This window comes from Leptonotus elevatus, chromosome 21 (genome assembly GCF_054856555.1).
Source record: "Leptonotus elevatus isolate MCC_2025b chromosome 21, RoL_Lele_1.0, whole genome shotgun sequence".
NCBI lineage: Eukaryota > Metazoa > Chordata > Actinopteri > Syngnathiformes > Syngnathidae > Leptonotus > Leptonotus elevatus.
The window spans coordinates 15,302,236-15,314,369 of NC_141259.1; the positions used below are offsets into that span (position 1 = coordinate 15,302,236).

Below are 12,134 nucleotides of genomic sequence, written 5' to 3' on the forward strand. Positions count from 1 at the left end.
ATTCGGCCAAAAGCCGCGTCCGCATTAGGGACAGTCGGAGCCCGGGGGGCCGCTTTTGCCCGTCAAGGCTGCGAGTTCAAAGCCGAGCAATGGGCTCAGGCGGGCGGCGGTGAGAGTGCCCTTGAGCCAGACGTGGTCAGACGGTGTGAGGCTAACCTTCGTCGGGGAACGCTCAGCAAAACCTTCGGCCGTCTTAATGAAGCCTTGAAAACTAACAAGCTTGGGGACGGGGGCGAGGACAGGCGCGGGTCCAACATCAGTGAGCGACCGTCACGTCCTTTCTGGCAACGAATCCACAAATGAAAGAAGCTGAGCCGTCCCGCCGCAACGGCGCGGCAATATCCGATCCGTCCAAAATGTAACGTGTGGTAAACGGGAATGCCAATCGGTGCTTTTTGCTGCCGTGCATATGAAACGAGCAACAAGACGTTTGATGCGACGCCCCAACCGGCGTCTTGAGGAAGCCCTCGGAGAGAAAATGGATTTGCCAAGCTTGCGTCTTAATTGGCTTTCTTGCCCAGGGAGGCTTCCGTAATGGAAGCGGCTGCGGCGGAATGGTTGTTGTTTTAGGCTTGAAATATTTAAAAGCAAATCGCATGGCCGCGGGCCATTTTTCAAAAAGAATAACGCTGCTCAATCAAAACCTGTCTCATACATTGTGGATTGAGATGAAACATTGATGATGTCTTTTGGGGGCGTGCGTCTTGGCTGATGAAGAACAACGACAATTATTCAAGCTGCAAGCCTTTTTGTCACCTGACCTGACCTGGAATTGACTTATTGGAGTTTCGATCATGGCCGGTGCCAAAATGGCAAATGTTTTCAACTTTTTCTCTTATTTGTCTAGTGTCGGTTCCGGAAATGGATGGACGGACGAATGGACAAAATGGCTAGAACATTTGTCCAAGATATTCTTGTCGTTGAGGTGACAAAAATGGCCTCTCCAAACAAAATGGCAGGCTTCCGTTATGTTTCAAGAAGTTCGCTATCATTGTCCGCTCACATGCAGTGATCAAAACTCAAATTTGGTACTGGACAAAATCTCAAAGACAAACTTGTCTTTGTCTTTGAAGCACCCCTGGAAAAACTCTCAGTGCCTTTTTGGTTCTGGGTTGATGACACGCCTCGCACGAAACTGGCTTGTTAGTATGCGAACCCGACGTGCGGGACGGAATCTTGAAAGAATTCCACAAAGTGCTCGCCAGCCAATATTTGGGGGTTAGGCCCGGTCCGCCTGACGTCCATCGACTCCTTCAGGACGAACACACCTGAAAACCATATTTGTTGGGCTTTGTCAAAGCCCTGTCAATGTTTTTGTTCCCAAGAGGCCTCAGCGAGTGGACATGAGATGCGGCGCCGGTCGCTCCGCGTTTCATCAGCGCTTCCCTACAGCGTCCTGACGCCTTCCAAGAGCGGCGTTCTCATTTCCAGACACCCGGAGGCCGATTGTGCCACATTTGATACACGCAAGCCCAACGCGGCTCAAGTCGTAATAGTAACAGCGCCGCCTGCCGCCTGCCGCCGGTCGGCCGCGTCCGATCGCTGCAATTGGCTCCCGTTGTGTGTTGGGGTCCGTCCCACATCACCGAGGCAACATTTCTCTTATCTCATATTGCCGGCTGCGCGGCTAAACACCGGCCGGGGTTGAGCCTTCACAAATAGTAGTTACGATTCGTGCCCGGGTGTAGCGTGGACCTTGAACGTGCAACTGAAGACAAATGAAGGTGAAATAACACGTGGTTCTTGTTACAATTAGTGCAACTAACAAACGTCCCCGTTTAAATAGGAAGCCATCCACTGGGCACGCCGCCATTCAGTCGCCTGAAAGGAAGTCGGCAAGAAGAAGGAACAAGCGACACGCGCGCGCACAAATGCGGAGGCGACAAGGACATTTTGTTAGCCGCTGATAAAGGAAAAAAAACGAAAAAGGAAAGTTTCACCAAGACTGAAACGAGGCGCAAACTGTTTTTTAGCACACGTAAGAAAGAGGCCACTGAACTTTTATCTCTCTTTTTTTAAGAAGTCTGCTATTTTCTTTTTTTGAAGAAGTCTGCGTGAGTGAAAAGGTGAAGAACTTCATCTTCGCATGCACGCGTCGGGTAAACAAGCGCTGGCGTGGCCCATTAATAACGGACGGGAACTCATTACGTCTCGGCGTCGCGCTGAATAATTGAAGAGGAGACAAAGAAAATATGAAAATCAGCAGTCGTGCTAATCACGACTTGAGAACGGCGACGACCTTCCATCTGAGCGCACACACAAAGGCCTTTAATTCTTCATTTAGTTGCAAAGAAGTAATCAGACACGTATACTTTTTTTTTTGTTTTTTTTTAGAGCTGTCGTTTACTTGAGCACTTTTTTCCTGCCGTTTTACTTTATGTTGACATTTTGAAATCTTGGCAGATAAGAGACAACAGGGTTTGAGGTTTTGATTTCATTTTGGATTCACTGATTGAGATTGTTGTGAACATTGAATACTTATTATTTTTAGCCGTTTTGTCAAAAAAAAACGTTAAACTAAAATTGCCAGCATTAGGTTTTGAGTTCTCTGTCACCCAAAAGTCACTTGATGGCAGCAAAGTTGCGTAAATAGAGTTTGTCAATTGACATATGGTCGTTGCATGACATTCAGATGCCACAAAGCAAGCCAATAATGGCGCAGAGATTCCCAAAAGGCAAAAAGAGTGGCAAACATTTTATGCCAGTGACCTGCGATGGCAAATTTCTGATCAAATGTGAATTCATGCTAACCAGTTATAAGCCGTTTGTTGGTAGCTTTATGTCCACAGTTAGAGAAAACAATCAAATCCTCAATCTAATGCATTGGTTATAAATAACCCAGGATCGACTTGGCCCCTTTTTTGACCCAGCACTTTGTTGTTAGCTACCAAAATTACCAATAAGTCAGGCTACTAATGTAGCAGACGTGGCTAACATCGGTGCTAATGCCAGTTTAGCATAGCGAGTGCTGCTGTTGCGTAATCTTGCTAGCAGTTTTAGTACTACAAAGTCCCCCCTTGAGTACTTTGGCCTCCTCTCTTCCTTCTTCGTGTTGCCAATGCGGCATCGTTAGCGCTCGCCTTTTGCACTCCGTAACGAACCAGGCGCTGCACAGGCGGACTTTGACGCTCGTTTGCGTCCTTCGGGGTCACATTATATGATGACGAAAACAAAGTGGGAGTCTTTTGACGAGCCGCTGTTATTCAATGAGCCGCCGACAAAAAGCTATTTTTCACAGGTGACGCTCCGGCAGCCTCGGAGCAAAAAAGCTGGCCGAGCGTCGCGCTTAATGTGCGCGACCTGACGGCTGGCTGTTCATGTAAACAAGCATGTTTCACGCAGGCGGGCACGCCACATGGATGAACGCGGCGCCCATCCAGTTCAACAAATGCTGCTCGTGCTATTTGCCGGCACATAAAACGTCAGCGCTTTAACGGGGAAATATTGACACCTCGTCTCATGGAAATGAACCGTCTGCATCTTTTATATGATGGGGTTTTTTTTGTGGTTCATTTGTCATTGAATTTTCCATTTGACCTGTGAACGTCATTTGTTTGTACAGTATTGTGAGAAAGAGATAAATAAAAGAACACATTAAGGATGAGGGCGGCGGCCAACGCGGGGTGGCGTGACAAGCGTCACCGTCGGCTGCGGGCGCCACGGCAACCGCCTCACCTGCTTCCAAATGTGACGTGACGACACGGTGGCGCTTTTCATCTTTTCGCCTCTTTTTTTGGAGGGGGGGGGGGGGGGTGCTTGGCTTTCCAGCAATTTTCACTCCCCGCTGAGAGAAATCCAATGTGGCACATGCAAGGATTTTTAATGACAACTTTTCAAAGAGCGTCAATGCAATGAGAGTTGCGGAAAGATGAATATTTGCACTCAAGTGCCGGCGCTGCTGCAGCTGACATCAAAATCCCAGTCCGCTCCCATTTTGTCATTCTTATTATTTGTGCCCAAGTGCTGCTGGTTCGAGCAAATAAGATTGTCTTAAAGTGCAGATGAAAGAATGAGGACATGTCGCAAGCGTGCCGCGTGCCGCGTGCACGCTGCACGCTTCCTGACAGCCTTGATTACAGATGCTTTCTTTTTCAACGTTAATATGCGCTTAAAGAAGGGAAAAAAGTAGAGGATGAAGAGCACAAGATCCAAAAGGGCCTTGTAGCTCTCAAAGAAGAGGGAGAAAAAACATTTACAAAGAACCTTTTCATATAATGAAAAGTGAAAAGTCGAAATATGACATGAAAAAAAAGAGAAACAAGATCATAACGCGACAAGAATAAATTATTCTTGTCATCCTGGAAAAAATTAAAAACATTTGCAATTCTTCAAGAGCAAAGTTATAAGCTATAAGAAAAGACCAAATGTCTGTGTACAAATGGAAAATGTTATGAGAAAAAAAAGTTAAAAGAATAATAAGGACATCATATGAAAGAAGTCCAAGTCAGAAAATGACACTTTCTAATGTTATAAGGAGACAAGAAATGATTTCCAAATCATGAAAGTGGTCATGTTACAAGAATATGAGAAATAACATAATGTCACTAGAATAATGTTGAGAGAATGAAATTGTTGAAAGGATAAATGTTAATATTCAGAAAAACAATGTTAAGACAACAAAAAATCCAAAACGTTTAATAATGTTACAAGAACAATATTGGAATGTTAAAAAAAACAGACATTAACATTTTGTGATTATGTACGGCAATCTTTGCAGGCATGTAGCAAACGTTTTGCAATCCGTGCCTCAAGTGGCTAGAGGGAGAACTGCACCCCTGAAATCATCCTCTCCAGCCTCTCCAACTCGGCAGCTTTTTAGAGTTTTGTTTTTGCCGTAATGCATTTGCAGATGATTTATGGCGTGTTCCTTTCATCCCATCTGCCGCATTACAGGGCATCGGAATGCTCTCCCATAAAAATATATACACATCTTGTAAAGGGAGGTGCAAGTCCATTCCGGCGAACGGTTTCTCTAATAAACAGTGAGATTTTGCGGCTGATTTCACAACACCGCAACGCTGACATCTTTTTTTTTCTCTCCTCCCCAAGTGCTGGCAATTACCTCGGAGTCGCCTGCTCCGTACGTTGCCGTCACCGCGATAGGAAGCCATCTGATAACACGCTTCTTTTCTTTCTTTTTTAAGAAACGAAGGGGGAAAAACGTGGCTGACATTTGGACCCAGATGGCCGATAAAGCTGTGCAGCCGCGTTGCGTTTGCTGCTTTTCAAGTCACATTTCCAGCACTTTTAAGGAGATGTTGCAGGAAAAAAATGCCCATGAGCAGCGCGGCATTGCGGAAACGCAACATTCTTGATGGGAAAGCCACGCGCATCATCCACACCAAAAACATTTGCGGGAAGGCGATGGTTCTCATGTTGGTGTGTTTGGTGCAATGAAGTCCAATTAAAGTCATCGAGTGAAGTCATGAAATGAATCAAAGCAGCGACAGGACGGGGTCCAGCGCCCCAAAATTTGGGATTGAGAATGATCAGCATGCAACGTCATCGAGCCAACCCGACCATGCGGCATTTGCGTCAAATAATAACGAGGAGATTGTGGCGATATTCAGGTCGACGGCAAGATATGGCATGAAACTTGCCATTTCTGCTGCCTTGTCCAACATCAATGGAAAGGACAACTTTTAGTTTTCAATTCCCGCGTGACTTTGTCGTTTGAGGAACTTCATGAATCGGGCATGATTCGCACCGGGAACAACTGCGGACATCCGCATCGACATTCAGCAACACGCTGCGGAGGCGACGAGTTCACTGCCAGTGTTCGGTCGCCTGTGAAATCTTGCTTGCGCGTTGACTTCCCCCCCGACGCCTTCCTTCTTTTTCTTCTTCTTGTTTACCATCACACGTTGTGCTCGGCTTCAGCGCTCGTTAATGATCCTTTTCCGCTGCTCCAATGTTGGAAGTGCGTAAAGGCTTGCACATCAATTATGGCCTTGTTATGCTTTGCAAGCTGCTCAGATAAGATCATCCGTTATTAGGCTCCCCATTGGGAAATGAACAACATTAATATGAAATATGAGTCTTGACAGCCATCAAACATACGACAGACAGACAGACAGACAATGGCATGTAATAATAATTGTAACTTTCCACCTGCGTGTTGTGCATTCGATTCACCTGCACGAAAATGATCGACGTGTTTGATTTGAGCGCGAATGTGGGCGTACCTCAGGGCACCGTTTGCGTCCCATTTGCATTTAAATTGCTCCTGTTGCACCGCCGGCCGCACATTAAAAATCCATCATTTAACTTTCATTTGCCAAGGAAAGAGACAGTCAATTTGCGCCCAGGTATATTGAACGTGAAAAAAACAAATCACGGCTTGCTTGTGTGATTTGGTGGAAATGGAGTGCCTGCAGCCGGCAATGAAAACGGGAGAACAATATCGTCCCGCGACAGTTAAGGGCGCTCCGGGGATCCATGACTTCCCTCCCTCGCTCAGCCGCGTACAAAAGCTCATAAACATTTTCCAGTGTTCCGCCTGCGAGGCATTGATTAGCACTCTCGGGTACGGCGGCGGGGCCGAGTAAACAGCCCGACGTGTGCCTTGCATCAAAAGCACGGGGGCGGGAATAATTGAATTGGTTGAGGGCACAAGTAAGACAAAATAATGAACGCGCGGCGAGCATACGTGACAAGATGGCAGCAGCTGTTATGTTTCCTTCCTTGCTACGCTTGACTTCCTGTTCAATCGTATGTTATGGCCGCCTCATTTCCTGTCAATTGGTGTTCGGGGCACGTGAGAGCGAGTCCGGGCTTCAGCCTGTTCTCCGGGTGCGCCGGTCTCCTCCCACATTCCAAAGACATGCGGGGCAGGTTCATTGAGCGCTCTGAATTGGTCCGAGGCGTGATCGTGAGCGTGGATGGTTGTTGGGTCTCTGTGGGCCCCGCGATTGGCTGGCCACCAGTTGAGGGCGTACCCCCGCCTCCTGCCCGAAGCCAGCTGGGATAGGCTCCAGCACCCCAGCGACCCTTGTGAGGAATGAGCGGTTCAGAAGACGGATGAATGGTGTTAGGGTCTGATTTTGACTTAACTTGGCAGGGGGCGTGTCCGAGTGGGAAACCTTTTTGAAAGTATTCCTTAAGAAACGGGAAACGATCTCGGCCTTGCTCTTAACTCATTCACTGGCAGCCATTTTGACTGAAGCAACACTCTTCGCTCCTGGCTCTTTTACTGGATTATGACAGATTTAGCAAGGCCCACAGAATATTGTGTTCTAAAAACATGGAAAGATTAGAGTCTCTTCTTTCATTAGGAAAAAAGTATATTTCTATCTGTTTCCGTTGTGCAGCAATTATTAGCATTAGAATATAGCTAAGTTTCAACACTATTCACAAATCTGTTTCAAACAGTGAAGAAAAGAGCTAGTTACAAAATGGCTCCGGTCGATCTCGTATACTCTGCTGCCACCTGCTGGCCGTTTTTTTGTCATATCTACCATTGCTTTAAGCATTCTCTTCAGTTCAGAGGATGCATCAAAGCCTTCTGTATGCTCTGGCAGACAAAAAAATACTTTTTTGGAACCACGGCAATATTTAAAATAGAACCTTTTTATACGTTCTTGGGAGCAAATGAATTATTTACGCTGCATCTCTTCCAGTAGTGTGTTGAGGCACTCGGATGAAGGCGCGCAACTCCAACCTTGGACTGGCCTGTACGCTATGATAGCTCTTCAGTGTTTATTTTCTACGGTGAACAATTGACATGCCGGCTGCCGTAAATCCCCCAAAGCCGCGCCGTCGGTGGCGGCCAGCCTCTCGACTGATTGGCCTCTGCGCAGGTGACGTGCCAACGTGACAGATAACTCCATTAGCTTCCTACAGCTAATTGGATTAGCGCTCAAGTCACAACAATAGCATCTAAATTACGGCGACAAGCGGAGAGGTTGGAAGAGCTGAGGGGGAACAGAGGGGGGGGAAGGAGGGGGGGTGGAGGGGGGGGGCAGTGCCAACGCTCAAGCCAATTTTCCAGCAAAATGAGTTTTGCTGCAGGTAAAGAGGCAAAACTCCTGCAGGAGGGAATAAAAGAAAGAGGAGATTTGATGCTGGCCGGCGGTAATGTGGCGTAAAAGTGGCGCAGCGCACTAAATGACACGTTTACGCCACGGCAAACAATGCGGCACATTAATTACACGTGGTAATGGGAGCTGATTGCGGCCTTTAGCCGGCGGCGGTGGACAAACGACAGTTGGATTACTTGGAGGGAAGGCATCAGTTCACATTTATACACACACACACACACATCAGTTCAAGCCAGCAGCCTTTGCCTCTTGCAACAATGTCAACTATGGATTAGAATTATAAAACAAAGAGACAAAGAAAACAATGACTTCAACATATGTCACATTGACTGAATTTAAAGCTGTTGGCATTTTAAGAGGCTCGAAGCGGTTTATTGCCACTCCTACTGTCAGAAAAATAATACAAGAAAACTATTCCTTATCCTCTGCAAAGAATGACTACGACGGTGGCTTACTGTGTGATATGCTTGTCTTTATTATGCTGGTAAAGATGTTTGTGTGTATTTTTCCCCTTTGATATGAACAAAGGCATTTTCATCCGTGGCCGTGATTGGTCAGAACAAACGCGCAAGATACCGCATCGTCCAATCAGCTCAAAGTATTGTCCCGCCTTTCCCGAGCAAATCACTCTCGTGAGTGAATCACAAATATTAATCTGGATATTGCCAGGTTAGCAAAGACCAGCAAGGTCAAGTTTGAGAAACGGTTGTTTTTGGTGAAAACAACCAGTTTTCGAATGCTGAATATTAAAAAAAAAAATGTTTTTCAGGTGAAAGAAGTTTGTTTTGGTCCTTATATTGTCAAAAGCACAAACTGGAAAGATCAAACAAAAAGCTTTCAATATATGGAAAACTACTGGCAGCCAATGAATGAGAGACTGGAAGAGTCACAGAAAGTGTTTGGAAAATCTTTTTCATGGAACGAACACCTGTTGCCATTTGTGCCATTCAAAACTTTACAGAAGGTCACATCAAGTTCAACTGCGAGGGTGAATTTTACGTTCCTTCTGAATGTTGAATATTTGGAATTTTGGTGAGCCGTGCCAGGCCACGGCTGCAAAAAAAAGAAGAGAAAAAAGTGCAAGCGAGGGAAGGAAGTGGCTTTGACTCAGGCCATCAAACGGCGGCGCCAAAAAGTGCTGAGCGGCAACACGGAGGACAGAGACAAACGAGCGGCTCTCTGATTTATCCCAGCAGAGGACGTTGCTTTAACACTTGCGCCGTGATTTGTGGCCCCCCGGGCCAGCGCCGCCCCACGCCCCCCCCCCCCCCCCCCCCCGGGTCCACCTCGATCAATACGCCTGTCAGAATTATGGCCTTAAATTACTGTCCGCTTGCTCATTACCAGCCCAAGATCGATGGAGTGCGCTTTGCGCGGCGTTGTGGAGCACCTGCCGATAAACGGCGAGGCCACGCCGGCGCTTTCAGGACGGGGGACATAAATCTCCTTGACGCCGTCCTCGGCAAACATCGGCGGACAGCGAAGGTAAACGTGACCCCGCTTGTCCAGCGCCAGTCCGAAAAGACCTAAAATAAGCGTCTCTCCATCAGTGGGCGGACGGACGGACGGACGGACGGAAGGAGCCTCACTTTCACTCTATTGCACTTTCGGGACACCATTTAACATTGAGATGAGAGGGAGGTTAGGGATTCAGGTAAGGCTTGGGGATAGGGTTTAGGGCAGGGTTCACCAATTCTGGTCCTCGGGGTCCGGAGTCTTGCAAGTTGGAGATATTTCCGCCCACGAGCACACCTGATTTGTATAATCAGCTAATCAACATGCCTGATAACGATCCTGATCTTTAGTATCAGGTGTGTTGGTCGGCGGAAACATCTCAAATCTGCAGGACTCCGGACCTTGAGGACCAAAATCGGTGAACTCTGGTTTCGGGTTTCAAATGAGGGTTGTAAAACAAAAAGGTGAGGGCTTCAAACTGCAGGGACGGTTTCAAACTGCAGGGACGGTTTCAAACTGCAGGGACGGTTTCAAACGAGGTTTAGGCTTTCAAATTGTGTTTGCAAGTCAAAGCTCGGGTTCGGCTCTGACGACAAGGTTACAATTGCAAATGAGGGTTTGAAGCCTGAGCTATGGTTTGATATTAGCCTCTAAAAACATTGTTAGGGTTGGTTAGGGTTCAAACTATGGTTAGGGTTTCAAAGTGGAGTGCGTCCTGCTTTGTTAGCGCCGTATTGAGAACGCTGCTGGTGTACCGAATCAAATGGCCCCAAATTTAGAAGAGGAAGCCGCCACATGTCATCTTTCTTTTTGTTGACGGCCGGCGCGGCGCCAGCGCGAGATCACAGCGCCTCCTGTTGGAACATTTTGGAGAAGCGCACACCAATGCACTTAATTAGGATTTTGTTTGGCAGCGTCTCCAAAGTGTGACGGCCTCTGTGGAGGATGTAAAGCGACGTGTGTGTGTTTGAGGTGACAAGAAGAAGAAGAAAAGGGGGGGGGGGGATATTTGATTTTTAATCAAACAATTTGTGGCCTGATTTGGCAGAATGGTTATCACCACATTTGAGTGGTGCGTTTTGAAAGCAAGGCTGCTTGAAAACAAACGTGCTACTTGGCGAGGGAAACTTGACGTCACGTTGAAGCGAACAAGCACAAGAAGCTCGACGTGGGAGTCGTCGTCTCGGCGGCCAGGATGAAAAAAAAGACAGCAAGTTGACGCTAATGAGCCGTGACGCCAGTCGACGGTGGCCAGGTTTCCACGGTTACCAACAGCACCGCCATCAAGAACGGAAATGTGTGTGCGTGACGATGACATCGACTGGACTTGCTTGTGGAACAACATCCAAAGTTTGACCGTATTTGTTCGCAAACGTGTCGTCCGTCGCGCGGAACAGAAGCCGAAAACACGATCAATAATAGAAACAAAACGATTGAGGTTTATCTTATGAATGTTTTGAAAAAGCCGGCACAAAGTAGCAAGACGGCAAAATGAGCATGTGTGTGTGTGTGTGTGCGCGTGTGTGTGCGTGCGTGCGTGTCCCCAGGTAGGCGCGTGCGCATGTGTGCATGCCAAGGTCGCTTCATCTGTCAGTCGGTTCAAGGCGACCTTGCAAACGGCACGCACGCATGCCACGGGGGTGTCGACTATTCTGGGGATTTAAAAAAAAAAAGAAGGTCTACCATCAAATATGGATGGCGCTTGACAAGATTGCATTTTCAAACTAAACTCCACTTGATTACGTACGCCGGCACAATCTAACAAACAACGTGTCGGTTATGTGTCAATCCAAAAAAGGAAATCAAATCAGGCTTGCCCAATTTGCTGCTCGCGTCAGCGGATGTTGACCGCACATCATGTCGTTTTCTTTTGCTGGATTCGTCAGTTTGTCCGGGAAACAAAAGGTAACAAAGTAGTGGATTTGTGCAAAGAGCTCATTGGACTGCACTTTGCCACTATTACTTAATGAAAAACAAGACAATAAGAATAAATACTAACTTTTTGCTAACTGAAACCAAATGAAAAGGAAAATGCTTTCAAAACAAACAAACGCTCGGGTTGATAAACCAACTCCAGTAAGGAAACTCATAAAATGAGCTCATTTGAAATGTGTTGCCGGATGTCCGTAAAAAGGCCAAACAGTCGTTTGGCAATCAGACTTGACTTGACCCGATGACGCAATATTCGCCACTGATGGGATGAATGTGGCGTTTTCAAAGGTAGCGGATGTCAGGATTGGTCCGTATTCGTTCAAGGTCGCAAACATTGGCCGACAGTTTCAACGCTTTTTTTCCTTGAACATGTTCAAAATGTGCTTGAGACAAAAAAATTAAAAACATCTGGTGAACGTTTGCAACCTTGAACAAAACCTGATGCGAAATTTGATACTTTTACAAACACACAAAAATGTTGTCAGCATGAATCCACTTTTTTAAATATATTATCTTACACTCAACAAACACTCCATATGTTTCAAAAGTGAAAACTAATACAATGACTGAAGCAACCCCCTTCGCTCCCGGCTGTTTTACTGGATTTAAACTGATTTTGCAAGTCCCACAGAATATTGTGTTCGATTGCTATAAAAACATGGAACCCACCAAATGAAAGACGAGTCTCTTCTTTCGTCAGGAATTGTT

At 46.6% G+C, this 12,134-nt stretch overlaps 1 protein-coding gene across 1 annotated transcript in view; it reads right to left on the minus strand.

The window, feature by feature from the left end:
* Nucleotides 1-12,134, minus strand: part of LOC147156113 (RNA-binding Raly-like protein) — a 70,245-nt gene that overhangs the window by 50,469 nt on the left and 7,642 nt on the right. The window lies entirely within an intron of this gene.